The sequence below is a fragment of the Odontesthes bonariensis genome, chromosome 18, assembly GCF_027942865.1.
Source record: "Odontesthes bonariensis isolate fOdoBon6 chromosome 18, fOdoBon6.hap1, whole genome shotgun sequence".
NCBI classification, from domain to species: domain Eukaryota; kingdom Metazoa; phylum Chordata; class Actinopteri; order Atheriniformes; family Atherinopsidae; genus Odontesthes; species Odontesthes bonariensis.
In genome coordinates, this window is record NC_134523.1 from 14,655,697 (window position 1) to 14,670,413 (window position 14,717).

Genomic DNA, 14,717 nt, shown 5'->3' on the forward strand with positions numbered 1-14,717 from the left:
CTGTTTTCAAGTCGGGTCTATCTCTTAAATGTCAAATTGCTTTAGAAGATATGAAACAGATGTGATGTTAGATTTGCCTAATTTTCTGTAATTGTCAATCACATCTGATTGAAAGAATTGTGTTATAGATAGTAGTGCTGATTACTGTATAACAGATAAAGACACATGGATTGCGCTGTGTACACGGCATAAATTATACACATATAATTTATACAGATACACTCACTAAGAAAAAAACATACCACATTGGACCTTGTTGTGTCACTGAGACATAGGCTGTGCGGCAAGTTATTTCAGGCTGGCCCAAATCACTTCTCAACACATCTTGTGACAGCCAATCTATTAAGACTAATCCTTAAAAAAAGGAAGAAAGATAGTCTTTGTCTTGTACTTTTTGCATTATAAAAGGCAAATTGAGCCAAGCCAGCGTCTCATTGACAAAAGATGCAATGCTGAACCTTTTTTTCTGAGAGTTCAACTGTAAACTTGGTATAAATTATACCTGTATAATTTATAAATTATACATAAAAGAGGATATACTGCATGTAACACTTTTATAGCAGGTACTTTCCTGCTCATCTGTAAGTGCAGTTAAGGGTCACAAAAGATTTATATTCTTCTACGAGCCATCCCATGTTGATATCATCAGTATTTAAAGAAGACATAGACACGCTGGATGTGTGCCATCCTTAAACTGCACTCACTGATAAGTAGCAAAAGACCTGCTTTATAAGAGTGTAGACAGGTGCTGTCAGGTGTACATGCACATGCTCAGGGCTCGTCCAGGCGGTGTTGTCTTGGGGGGAGAAGGGCGCATGTACAGATGACAGAGATAAGAAAGGGACCAAGCCAAACTCCTCCCACAAGACGGGTAAAGAGAATTACTCTGGTCCAAGACTCACATCTAGCAACAGATGATAAGCAATAGACATGAATATAAACACTGGCAAGATAGATTAGATATTGGACAGAACACTGAGAGGAGGCAGGAATTACATAGAGGCTAATAGAGGGACAGAAACAGACAGGAACAGAGACAGACAGAACTGGAGTTAAACAAGAGATGGAAAATCAGATTGAAATGAAGAAATAGGAAGTAAAAACTGCACCAGACAGGAAACAAAAAAAAATACAATGAAACAAAGTAAGTGGTTTGAAATTAATTTCAAGGTAGACGGAGTCTTTTTCAATAGATCAGCAAGTGAAGTTAAGGACAATATACAATTTAGCTGTTTCCATTTCAATGAAAATGTTGCTTGTCGAGCTGGAAAATTTGTCGCGCATCGTCCAAAACTACAGTTGCCGATGTACTGAGAAGCACAAAAAAATGTGTTAATAATCAATTAACAATGCATTCATCTAAAAATATTCTTACAGGCTGCTGAACCCGTCAAACGGAAATACAGACAGACACACAGAGGCGGGCAGGCAGGCACTAAGAGGCACATATTTCAGTTATCCAACAGATTCAGTCATTCCACAGCCAGACAGTCAAGCAGATTTGTGTAAATGACCCAACACCCCTAACCAAGACCTGCTGAGACCCCATCACATTTGCAGGAGAGCAATGAAGCATTGCTGTGTGTGTGTGTGTGGGTGTGTGTGTGTGTGTGTGTGTGTGTGTGTGTATATATATATATATATATATACACACACACATATATACACATACATCTGTGTGTGTATGTGTGTGTTTGTATCAACACCATTGGAGACAGCGCTGCTTGGAGGATGGCAGCTGTCACAGGTTTATCATGACAACAGCAGGACATCCGCAAGCACTGGTGGACGTGGGGCTGCACCCTCATACACATATATACAGACGTACACACAAACACGCATACACCTTTTCCAGCCCTCTGGCTTGTTCGTGTGCCACTGACAGTTGACAGACAGGTGGAAATCCGTCAAGGTTCACTGATGTGTGGCTCATAGTAAAGTGGATGAAATGAAATTGTGGAATAAAAGAAAAACTTGCAACAAAATTTAGCAGAGCTCCTATGTGCGCAATACGAAAAAATTAAGAGCGGAAACAGAAAAAAAACAAGTATATAAAGACTGAGCAAATTGAATGTATCAAAAAAACAATTAAAGTCAAAGATGGAAACGCAGATTTTAAAAAAAGTGCTCTCTCTCCTGCTGAAGGGTGGCTTCTAAAAGAGAGCATGAAAGCAGTTTGCTTGTAGCTTTGTTACACATAAAACTTACAGGATATCCGATGCATCAAACATCTAGTGTACAAAACACCTAGCTTCCTTTTGGCAAGTATACTTGCAGGACACCCAACTTTGTGACTCACTATTAAAAGGTGACATGGAGTCAAAACCGAAGAAAGAGGCAGTGACGGTGGCAGTCAAGTTGGTTGCAGAGACGGTTTACGCCATGTCAGGGCAGTGTCCGTGTAACTATAGCACCTACTTTCAGAGTGCATTACTGTAGTTGATAACTCTACCCAGTCAAAGGCAATGACTCATGCTATAAGTTACTGTCTTGGTTTGAAAAAAAAGACACCTTATTTCCTTATTGTGAATATCTGTCGAATATCCAATATCAAACCAACTTCACCACGGTCTGTAGCGGCAACTGCAGCAGCAACATTTCCGGAAAGGTACTGGCTTGATTAAATTCATTCTGGACTCTATATCCGACCACATGAAGACCTCGGGACACTTCGGTTTGGCTTTAGGGACCCTCTACTCACTACCACGTAAGTGTTACGTTGTTTGGAGCTGTAGAAGAGGTATAAAAATAGCGTTTTGTAGCGGCGATACTCGATGCCTCATCACTTCCAGGCTAACGACTTTTGGCTAAAAACGGTCAAATCGGGGGCGGTCTGTGGCGTAGTGGGTACAGCAGACGCTCCATGTACAGAGGCTATAGTCCTCGTGCAGCTGGCCCCGGTTCGAATCCCGCATCGGATGGGCCTTTGCTGCGTGTTATTTCCCTCTCTCTGCCCCTTGCTTCCTGTCTCTCTTCACTGTCCTATAATAAAGGCATAAAAAGCCCCAAAAAAATATTTAAAAAAAAACAAAAAACGGTCAAATCGAAATTCTCAAAACACATCTGAATGACATGATTTTGATGTCAACTCAACGTATGTACTCCCAACATCCCGTAAATTGATCTAAAGTGCATTTTACACCGGATTATCCCTTTAAGACAAACTTAACTGACTAATTTGCAGCATGCCGTTAAAAAAGAACATCCCAACACTGACAATGTGAGACAGCAGCTCGCACCAAATGTAGTACGATTGCCATGTCGCCAAAGCTGCCACAGGCAAATTTGTGATTTAAAAGATCTTAAATTAGTCATTTAACTTGCTCATTTATTTGTCTGATCATTCGTGGCAGATTTATAATACAGACTCAATAACATTTATCATGAAAAAACAGAGCACGATTTACTCAACATTCTCAATTGTACTATCTTGCATTCTCAACAGTTGCACTGGACATTAGGGCGATTTGATTATTTTTAGCTTTATGAAACATTTCACAGTAGATGTTTTGACTTGTTACAGCAGAAAAGGACAAAAGTTATTCACAATGACAACAAATGACTGCATTTTAGGTGCATTTTAGCTGTCTGTTCAGTGGAGTCTTTGTCACTATCATGACTTACTAGGACAAAATCTGTTAGTGTTAGCAAAATTTGACTAAACTTTGCTCTTTCTGCTGTACCTAGTCAAAGAAATAAAACAAATCTGCTGCCATTGGAGTCAGTTTTGCCAAGAACAAACACAGTGCCACAGAAACACAATAGGCTCATTCTTGTTGCAAAAAGCACAAGTGATTTTTTTCTTGAGAGAATTGTGGACCTTACTCTGGCTTAACAAAACGGGACGAAATCTGAAAGCCATGTAACGTGATGATTTTAACTGACACATGATGCAATTAAGATCCTCACCAATTCTGTTGTGCGTCATCGAGTAATGGCAGGGCTGTGCAGAGACCACTTCAGGAGCAGCTGCTCTAATAAAAAGAGACATTTGTTGCGTGCTCACAGGGGGGAGGGTGTGATACCTATAGCCAACTGTGATTACCCTCTGTTAAATGTGCGCAGCACAAATGACAAGGAACGAGACAGCTTTTCTATGTTGCAGCTGCTAATTTTGGGTACAGCTTGCTCCCGCGCCATCAATCATGATGACACATCTATGTGACAGCGTTAAATATTGCAGTGTCTACGATACATCGTCTTTGGGCCATGTCACCTTTTTCAGAAAAAAAGGTAAAATAATATATCTTAAAGGCCTTCTGCAACTCCATCCATCCATCCATTTTCTATACCCGCCTAATCCGTTGGCTGGGTCACGGGGGGGCCGGAGCCTATCCCAGCGGTCATCTGGCGAGAGGCGGGGTACACCCTGGACAGGTTGCCAGTCCATCACAGGGCCACACAGAGACAACTAACTAGACAAACGGCCACACTCATTCCTAAGGACAATTTTTAGAAACACCAATTAACCTAAAATGCATGTTTTTGGACAGTGGGAGAAAGCCGGAGTACCCGGAGAGAACCCACGCATACACGGGGAGAACATGCAAACTCCACACAGAAAGGCCCCAGCCGGGAGTTCAACCTTCTGCAACTCTGCAATTCAAACACACATGTCTGTTGTCATGATTCTGCACCTTCTGAACTGAAATAAAGAATGCGATTTCCATTCACACAAATCTGATCAGATTGTAGCAACATTTTCTAAGTAAAAAAACGTCATTCAATCTGTGCCTGATAACAGAAAAACACTGAAGACTGCAGCAACAGCCATATATGAATGGAGTTTGTTAGGAAATTGGAAACGATATACATGACCACAGCCCAGTCAAACCAGAAAAAAATGACAGACGTATATTTGTCCACATGTCGTAAAGTTATTCAGAGATAAAAGTCACAAAATCACAATTTATGTGGACCGTAGTCTCATGTCGTGAGGAGTTGAGTTGACCGTAACGGCAATCCATGAATATTAAAACACGTACAGCTCTAAGTATGGATACTTTTCTAACTCTTACCATGTATTTTGTGATATCTAAACCAACATTGAATATTAATTGAAACCCAAACTGCTTAAATCTTAACTGTAACTATTTGTGAATTTGACAGCAAAGTAGAAAAGTGAGCATATGTCAGTGAATGTAAAGTACAGAACTGAAAGAACTGTGGAAAATAATGGATGGGTGTGTAACTCATGACAGTCTGCAAATTAGCCATTCATCCCACATATTCCTCCTTACAAGTCAACCAATCCAAAAAAGTGTGCCATGTGCACATTGTCATGAAGTGACACTGAGGACATATGTCAGCACTGAGCATGTTCGTCATCACAGAAGGCGCATCTATGCAAAGAAAAATGTAGTGATGGTACAATTGTTGAGCCTTTATTATAAAACTATATACTTTGTAAAGTGAACCAATGAACCAATCAATTGTACATTCTGTCTTGAGATTGAGTTGATTACTGTTATTAAAGTGATTACAATATGCCAAATAATTTGAAGATAATTTGAACCTAAATCTTGTGAACTAATTTAACCTTTTATATTAAGAATTGTAGTTATCCCCGAAATCTCCCCATCATATCAATATCGCCTTTTTCATTTCTTTTTCATTTGGATCTTTAGGACATTGGTCTTTTATCATCAGTAATTACAAAGTTGTATGAATCCTCTGTATGGCCATGTCCGTACATCCAACCACTGAACATAGAAAAACAACCCAATAAACACAGATTCCTCATCCCTTATGGCTCCAATCCAGTGGCAGCAATGTATCCCTGACATTGTTTGCAGATGACCATAAAAGACATAGCTGCTCTATACTCTTTGAATGAGTGGGTTCAGTTCTCTTATCATGTCACCTTGCAAACCAAACACAGAACTAAAACCGGCTGTAATATGTGACCGACCGTGCTCAATGGATTTTGGCCTAACACAGTGAACCCGCAGCGAAACAAACAGAAGTTGATCAATGTCCATGTATCTACAATTTCCACATCTGAAGCTGTGAACATAGTGTACAGCATAAAGATAACTCTTCCCTAATCCCAGAGTAGGGCCTTTTTAGACACTTAAAAGCTGATTATAAGTAATCTAATTAGCTCTGTCGGTATGCATTTCACGGCTGTTCCTAAGTTCTGATAACATTACCCATAAAGACACCCCACACAACAAAAGAAAACTGCTCACCTCCTACAGCAGCATCAAATGCAGGTTACCTGAAAGGTAATTTTTCTGTATAGAGAAAAATGTGATTAAACACTATTATTACCATTATTACTACTTTTGCTGCTTGAAATTGCCAGTTTAAATGGTTCCCTGAAGGGATGAAATCATGCTAGTGCTACAAGTCCCATAAATAGCAGCATTACAGATAGCCAAGTCATATTGCTTCGACTTATAGACAGAGAGCAGAGCTTAATACTTACGGATGTAGCACTCTTTCAGGTGGGGTTTTACACCAGGATTTCTAAGGGAAGCTATTAAAATGTTGTTGTTGGTTTTTTTTTAAATGTTGTCATAGTTATTATGTGTAAGAGATTTAAAAGATTTCTGGTCAGATTGAATTATTGGCCACACTCCAATGATTAAATCTGAAATTCAGTGTCCTGTTCTCTGATTTTATTTCAGATGGCGACGTGGGGAGGCTGAACTCATGCCACGGTGCACTGACCCACACAAGGGAAAGTGTGTGTAGCAGAGGGTGCTATACGGGTTGGCCTCAGTGTGTGAGGAAGAGAAGGAAAGAGAGAGGTAGTGTCGGCCGTGTTGCCTTCATTTCTTATCACATCAATGGGCTGGTGTTGCCCTTTTCCTTTTCCTTTCCATCCCTTGCTATTTTCTCTGGTCGTTGTTGTAACACTGCCTCTTTTTTTCTTCCCTACCGCTCTCTAGCCACAACACACTCCTCCACCTTCATTTACTGCATCGAGATTATTCTTTATGGTAAAACAGCCCAGCCTGCTTCTCATTAATTCTCCTTATTTGAGACCCACCAATCTTACTTGTCTGTTCGTCACTCATCCTCTCCTCACATCCTACCAGTCTCCCTTCCCATCAACCTCCTTCAACCTCATGCTTCCCATCTCTCCTACCCTTACTCCTTCTCTCTCATGGCCTGGAGTGCTTTGATCACTCCTTCTTAGCCTCCTTATCCTATCTCCCTCTCTCCCATCCGTTCATCCCTTCTTCCCCACTGTGCTGTCATCAATATCGCAGTCATCTGAGGATTCCTTCTTTATCCTTCTCTGTCTCGCTGTGGCTTTCTTTCAGATCTTACTTTCTCTGCATTTCACTCTACGTCTTGCTCCCTCCGTCTCCTCCTGCTGATTGATTTTATGTTTAATGGCTTTTCTGGCCTCATCTCTTTCTCTCCTCTCCTCCCCACTCCCTGTTTCTCCCCCTTCTTTCCTTCTATATGTCCCACAACTCCACTCCCCTTCCTGCATCCTTTTGATAGGCAGATCACTATCACCATCAGATTCACACACACACACACAAACACACACATGCAGACTTCAATCACAGAAGACCCAGTGTGCTGTCAGCCTCAAAGGATTATGGGCCATCTACATCATCCTCTCCTTTCCTCCATCTCCAAGCTGTATCCATCCATCCCTTCTGCTCTGTTATTTACATCTACCACCAATCCATCAACCTCCTGAACCCCCCATATACTGTAAAGCTTTCCCTCTTTCTTCCTCATGATTCCGTCCATTCCCTTCATAGTTCAGTTTGCCTGCCATGAATGATCAAACAGACAATAAGAACATGTGCTGAACATGTGGACGGAGATGGCCCACCCGTTATTTGTAACAAATTACCCTCTGAACTGAGGGGCTGGCAGACATTCATTGGATTTAATCTGGAGCTGTATTGTGTGTGTCATGCTGCCTGGCTGAACAGCAGATGCGATTTCACTTGTGGTCTCAATGTCACTTTCAGCATCCAGTCATGCCAGGATGCATTACGTGGTTCTGGATGCAGAGTCAGACTTTACAGGCAGCGCCATCAAATCTGCGAAACTAATGGAATCTGTGGCATTGTGAAGAGAATTCAACATAGCTTTTGGATCAAGTCCGACAGCAATGTGCCTTTAAAATGTTCAAATGAAGACAGAAAGTATACAAATGTGAATCGAAAAGATTTCGATTCTTTCTAAAATTGAAACAATAGAGAAATTACCTTAAAATATTATATATAAATCTAGAGATGACCGTTTGCTCTACAGTTTTAAGCAGAGGGTGCTCCCTTTAGAGAACAAGACAAGAAAATAAATTGTACTTCAGAAATACATACCAGATTATTATTGCAAAAGTAAAACTACTTTCTGTTGTAATACCTGTGAGGTTTAAATTTAGAGAAAAAAATAACTTGAGTTGGAGTAGATTAATGGGTTCAACAGTTAATTGTATCTAGGGAAAAGATGTCGTCATGCTTAAAAGAAGCCAACATCATCTTCAGAAAAAAAGTAGTAAGAAGAGGCTTCCTTTAATTGAGTTTCAAGGCTATGTTGACCCAAGAAGCAGGAGACAGAAGTTATTATTTATCTATTTTTTTTGTTCATTAAACCTTTGCCAGTGTCTTGCCTCATTTTCCCTTTCGAGATGTATGATAGGAGACCTCTGATCAACTTCTGAGATCACTACTACATAGTCCTGTTTTGACAGACTTGCTGATTTGAGTCTTGCATTCTCTATTGAGCATATTCTTTATCTTTGATTAAGTTGTTTTTCTCCTTCATAGCAAACAGAGCTCGGTGTCATGATCTTCTAACGGTGAGGTTATTTCCAGTGTGCTTGCTGGTCCTATGGATGAAGGTGATTGAAGTTAACCGAGTTATTTTAGTGTCACGCACTGACCGCCTAGAATCCTTCAATTCAGCTGTGAGTTCACATCGAGAGAGCCTACCTTTGCTCAGAGTTATAATTTGGCAACAGACACTTTCATTTCGTTCTGATGCCACATTTATCACGATCACAAAACTGCCCACGAAGCAAAGTTCTGCTGGAAACATCAAGCACAGCTACATTCAAATCAGACGAAACATAGCCGCAGGTTGATTGACTTGATACAGCCTCTAATGGGATTATCAAATCAACCTGACAGGGAGTGATACCACTCCAAGATATCTGACCTTTAGTACAGTGGTAAGATATTGCTTAACTTGAAATGGCAGAGAATCTTAAAAATCAAATCAAGTTTACAATCACTTGTTTTTCACTCAGATTAAACTGTCTACGTATTTGTTCCTTTATTCCCACAGTTTACCTTTGATAAAACCTCTGTTCTGTGTGTGTGTGTGTGTGTGTGTGAATATTGGACTGTTCCTCAAGGGTAGCCTTCAGTTCACCTCAGCAAAAGATAAACAGATATCCACGTGAGGGACTTTCAGGGAGAATGTCAGGCCTAATCTAGTTGTTCTGTAAATTCTTCTTGAGTGAATTTATAAGTGGATATAAAAAAACGATGCATAAATATAACAAAGTTTGCACCATCTGGTCTCGTGTTTCTTGGCCGCTATTCGGCCATAGAGCAGACATCTGGGCTCAAGGTATCCTTGTTTTTGCCAAATGTAAAACCATCTGGATGCAGAATAAATTTTGATATATGACATGACTTTTCACACTTATGTCATTGTGTCATTGCTGTCCTTTTATAAAAAGTAGTTTTGTGAATCTCAGGAGCCTTACTTTTGAGTGGATCACCAAGATGGTGATCAGCTTTGTGCTTACTGACATTGTTCCTTTTGAGGTTATCATGTCTTTATAATTTGAATTGTGAATTCCTCTATTGGCAAACGTTAGCTACTCAATACAGCTAGTTGGAGGCTTGTTCAAGTATTCATACATAAACCATTTTGACCTTGGAGCTGAGCTAGATAATTTACTTTTATAAACTCTAAAAAAAATCCACTTTCACACAAAATACAAAGAAGACAAATGAATGCATTTAACTTTGAATGGCTCATCTCTGCAGTCGCAGTTGATTTAGTTACTTTGGCTTAAGTTCGTTGTTATGCGTCACTCATTATTCTTCCCTTCTCAAACATTTTACAAGTGCATTTTTCAATCTGTCTTCAAAGTTCTGGAAGAAACATGGTGCTTGCTGTGCTCAACGTGTTTGGTGTTACATCTTAGACTAACAGTCATTCCGTTTGGGCACAAACACCCACATGTAACTACCAACCATTCTGACCTTCAGGTCCTCCCTCCATCTGCCCACAAATCAAAGAACAGATGCTGTCTGCCACTCAACTAACAGCCTGACATTTAGGCCAATTAGGGCATTCGAGTGATTTGATGGTATATCAACAGATATAGGAGAAATGACAGATGTTTTTATCATACTTATTATTCTTTATGACTATCTGAATTACAGTATATTCCTGGCAACAGATATACTGAGTTAAAAGTTATTATTCCATAATTATTCTCTTGCCATTTTGTTAAAGTTTGACCCCAACTACTATCCCAAGAAATAACAACGATAGCACAGTCAGAAGCAACCACGTTGTACATTTCACATCCATAGTTGTGACACAGAGAAAATACCCAGTCTAACGCTTGAGCGTTTGGTACACAGCGATTACTTTTATTTATTTTGCCCACATTAACTATGAGCAAATTTCTGATAAGGAAAAACATGAAAAGAGATGTAAACGCAACAAAAGTCCGACCGATAATGTGAAAACAGTCCTCTGAAAAATGTGCTGGTATATATGGTTTGGCTCTGTGAAGATAAAAGGATTAGCCACATTACAGAGTTCAAGGAGCTGGTAAGGCTTCGGTGTTTTGCTCTGCGAGACTTCATTAGTGCACATTCTGCAGCTATAGAGTTACTGCATATCCCCATCCACTTGCCCTCATGTAAAATGTTAAAATAAAAGGAAAACTCCAGAGGAAAAGCATCAAAGATGATTAGGTTTAAAGCAGACAACAGAAGAGAGAATGGAAAGAACATTCTCTCTTTCACTGTCTGACTCCAGATCAGTATTGTGATAGATGAGTTTGGAGTCCCTGTTTACTCATCAGGTCATTAGGCAGGTTTCAAAATGTTCACCTGCAATAACAAATTCCTGACGTTGTGTCACCTCTCATTCGTTCGTCCTCCCTTATTCTCCTTCCCTTTGTGCAGTGGTGTGTCTGATTTCGCATCCGATTGTGCGCCACGTTTGACAGTGTGCTTTTGTGTGTTCACCTGTGTCAGTCCCTGGGTTTGTGTCCGCCTACGTGAAAGTGCTTTCATCTGTGTGCGTGGGAAAGACAGACATGGAGAGGCGAGAGATGCTGACTTTTGGTGAGTGTTAAATGTCATCCCTGACTTCTTAAACAAACTGAGAGTTTAACGCATCACAGCGCTGACGATCTCCATTCCGCACTTGTCTCTCATCTTTTCCAGCCACGTTCAGTTCTCCTCTCCTCTCTTTGCCCTCTATATCTGTAGCTTTTCCTGAGATAAGGCCAGATAAGGCATGTGCTCAAGGCACTGAAACACATACACAACTGAATTTGAACTTTGATAAATGCAAACATCTGGCGAACGTTTGATAAGCTGAATTTTACAAAAAAAAAAAGATTGCTAAGTAAGACAGGCTAGTCATAAAGCAAAAAAGTCATTAAAAATTAAAGTCTCAAAATTCAATGCATATTAATTTAGCCTAAATTAATATACATTGATATGGCATTTTGTAAGCTACATGTGGTATAGCTTTTTAACTAAATTGTAGTGTGTTATGCTTAGTTAATAGGATGTTAACACATGTTAATAAAATGTGCATTATGGTCATTTTAATTGGGTAACTGATGCATGTGTGATGTAAGTGTGATCTAACTTACATAATATTGTATCTTAATTGTAAATTCAGGGGCACTTCTGAAATATTTTGGAACTGGAGCACCCACTGGCCAAAATGAGAGAGACACTTCCGCAGCAGCCAGACCTGGTCCTGGAGCCTGAGGAGGGGCCATCTACCTCTGCAGCCACACAGGCCTCTTCAGGGATGGTCCTGGAGCCATCAACCTCAACCTCAGCCTCATGTTCCTTGCAGGACTCCTCAGGTGTGTGTGTCTGTGTGTGTGGGGTGGTGTATGTGTGCGTTTTTGCATAATTCTTTACTTTTGGAAACGCCATAAATGCTGTGAACAACATGTATACTAATGACAATACCATTTTCTCTTTTTTTAGAAATGCCTCAACCAGAAATCCCACCAAATCCTGCGCCTGAGGATGAGCTTCTGTCTACTCACCCTGCTAATTGGCCTTCAGTTCTGACTGACAGAAATCGGACACAGCTGGTTTGCAGAGGACCAAGTGAGGTACCTGCTGACTTTGTTTTCCCCAGGAACGAGTTGGATGGAAGATGTTGCCATCATCAGTATTTCAAGAAGACATTGGTTAACGGTTACTTTTAGGATTTTTAGGTTATTTAAGGATTTGTGATTGATATTTATAAACTGTATTTCATTTATTTATCGTGTTTTCTCAGTTGTTTTTGTACCTTTTTTTTGGGGGGGGGGGGGGGGGGGGGGCAAGGTATGGTTCGCGCAGGGCTTAAATCTAGCCAGGACCGCCTCTGCGGACGAGAGCGGAGATTGCAGCCGGGAGGAGCTTAGTTGGTGGACGAGTGCGGTTTCCTGCGGCTGGGGATGATCTGCTCTCAGTGGTGGTGTGCTTCCAGCGGCCCCAAGCTGCTGTGCTGTGCTGTGCTGTGCTGTGCTGTGCTGTGCTGTGCTGTGCTGTGCTGTGCTGTGCTGTGCTGTGCTGTGCTGTGCTGCTGCGGGTTGAGACGGGTCTAGGTGGGCGTATGAGGGTTTCCCACGCACTGAGGTACTGGAACTGCTGATCTGTTTCGTCATGAGCTCCAACATTAAGCGCGCCAACTAATATTAATTGCAAGTTTGCATGAACAAAGTGCACTCAGGTTAATACAAACCAATCTCTACATTACCCAGGTCGTTTATTTTCTGTTTGTTTTCCATGTCTGGGCTCATTGCATTTGAATATATGTGGAACTCCTTTATTTCATTGATAATACAAAGTTAAAATGATACGCTGGGTTTGTGTTGTTTATCATTATTATTATTATTATTTGTGTGGGATTGCTTGAGTAAATTCATATTTCTACATTATATTGGGTTCATAAAACCGAAGTTATTCCTATAGTCTCTCATCAGTCAACATAGAGAGTGTGAATCATATGTTCCGAGACAGTATTTATTTTGAGATGTATCTTCCACCATTTTGAGACGTATTTTGAGTATTGAAGGTTCATTCTAGTGCTTCACATATCACGATTGTGAACGATTGGTGGGAGGGTTACATCAGTTTTTAGTGGTGGTGTGGGGCAATGGTCCAAAGGCCAGATGCACCTTCTTTTTTTTCTCTCTGTCACTATACAGGAACACACAGAACCACACAAAGACAACAGTACCTTTTCTTGGGTTGAATACGCAAATAATTTTAAAGTCATTTTCACCAACTGCATAAAATGATAATGAAAAAGCATAATGTGCTTATCAAGGATTTGTCCAGGAAATTAGTGAAATACACCTGATGCAGAATCAGAGGAAGCATAATCACTTCAGCTTGACAAGAGTAACATTATAAGGACCTAGACCGGGAAGAGAATGGGTGGCATACAGAGTTTTAGCAGAAAGTAGCACTAGCTATGAGCTCAAAGCTAGTAGCTAGTGCTACCTTTCATCTTTCAGTGACATTACAAAGACTACATGGAATACTTGTATGAATGTGCTTGGATATGATAAAGAAATCTTCAGAGTACTTTAAACTTTCACTGTGACAACCTTGTCTAAGATAATTTCTGTGTCAGACAGGACATGCACAAGGAGAGAGATGGAAAATTAAAAAATGAAATAAAGATGACAAACTATAAAGTGATGTTAGCCTGGAAAACCAGCGCCAACTGCTGGACGGCAAAATGTTTTGCCTGCGGTTGGGTCTGGCCTCGAACCACTTTTCATTTTGAAAATACTGCCCTGAATCTGGCAGATGGCAACTAAACCAATCACAACGCAGAGATGTGTTTTGAATCAACGCGGGCGGGCCAGAGGGTTCTGGTGCGGGGTTTTGAGGGAGTGACGACAGAGCAGTGCGACGTTGGGCAGTGGAAGCGAACATAGACAGCGAAAGCACAACAAGAAAGATGGCGGCGGCAATGGAACAGCGCTCGTTTGATTCAGCCTTGGCATCAGTTTTGGAAGAGTCCCCTCCCACCAAAGCTTTCTGTCGCGCTTACTACGTCACAGTCAGTTGCGCTGATTGGTCAGAGCGTTGGCCTATAGGCACAGACACGGTTTGAAAGACAACGGGTTGTGCTCATCAACAATGTTCCGTTGTATCCATTGATCGGAGCCAGACTAAATTAGACATCCAATCCATTTAGGCTGGTTTATCAGGCTAAAGTGATGTGTCTCTCTAAAAGGAATTATTAGATTACTGTCACCAAGTATAGTCACAGTAATAAGGTACTGTCATAATGAATTAGACAGCAAAACGCCACGTCTAAAATGGGTGACAGCTTATCAAAAATGCTGATGAGTGAAAACTTAAAATGGGCATTTCGAAAATAGCTTCTGACAGGCCATCTATAGACCTGCAAAGGCAGCTGTCCTAACAGGGATCGACCAAACCATAGAGTCTGATCAGTATGCTAGTCAATATATAGTTGACATTTAACCCTACATGATTGATATA

The 14,717-nt window shown here is 40.7% G+C and overlaps 1 protein-coding gene across 3 annotated transcripts in view; it reads right to left on the reverse strand.

The window, feature by feature from the left end:
* Window positions 1-14,717, reverse strand: part of LOC142367128 (CUB and sushi domain-containing protein 3-like) — a 373,180-nt gene that overhangs the window by 166,678 nt on the left and 191,785 nt on the right. The gene's annotated exons all lie outside the window — the stretch shown is intronic.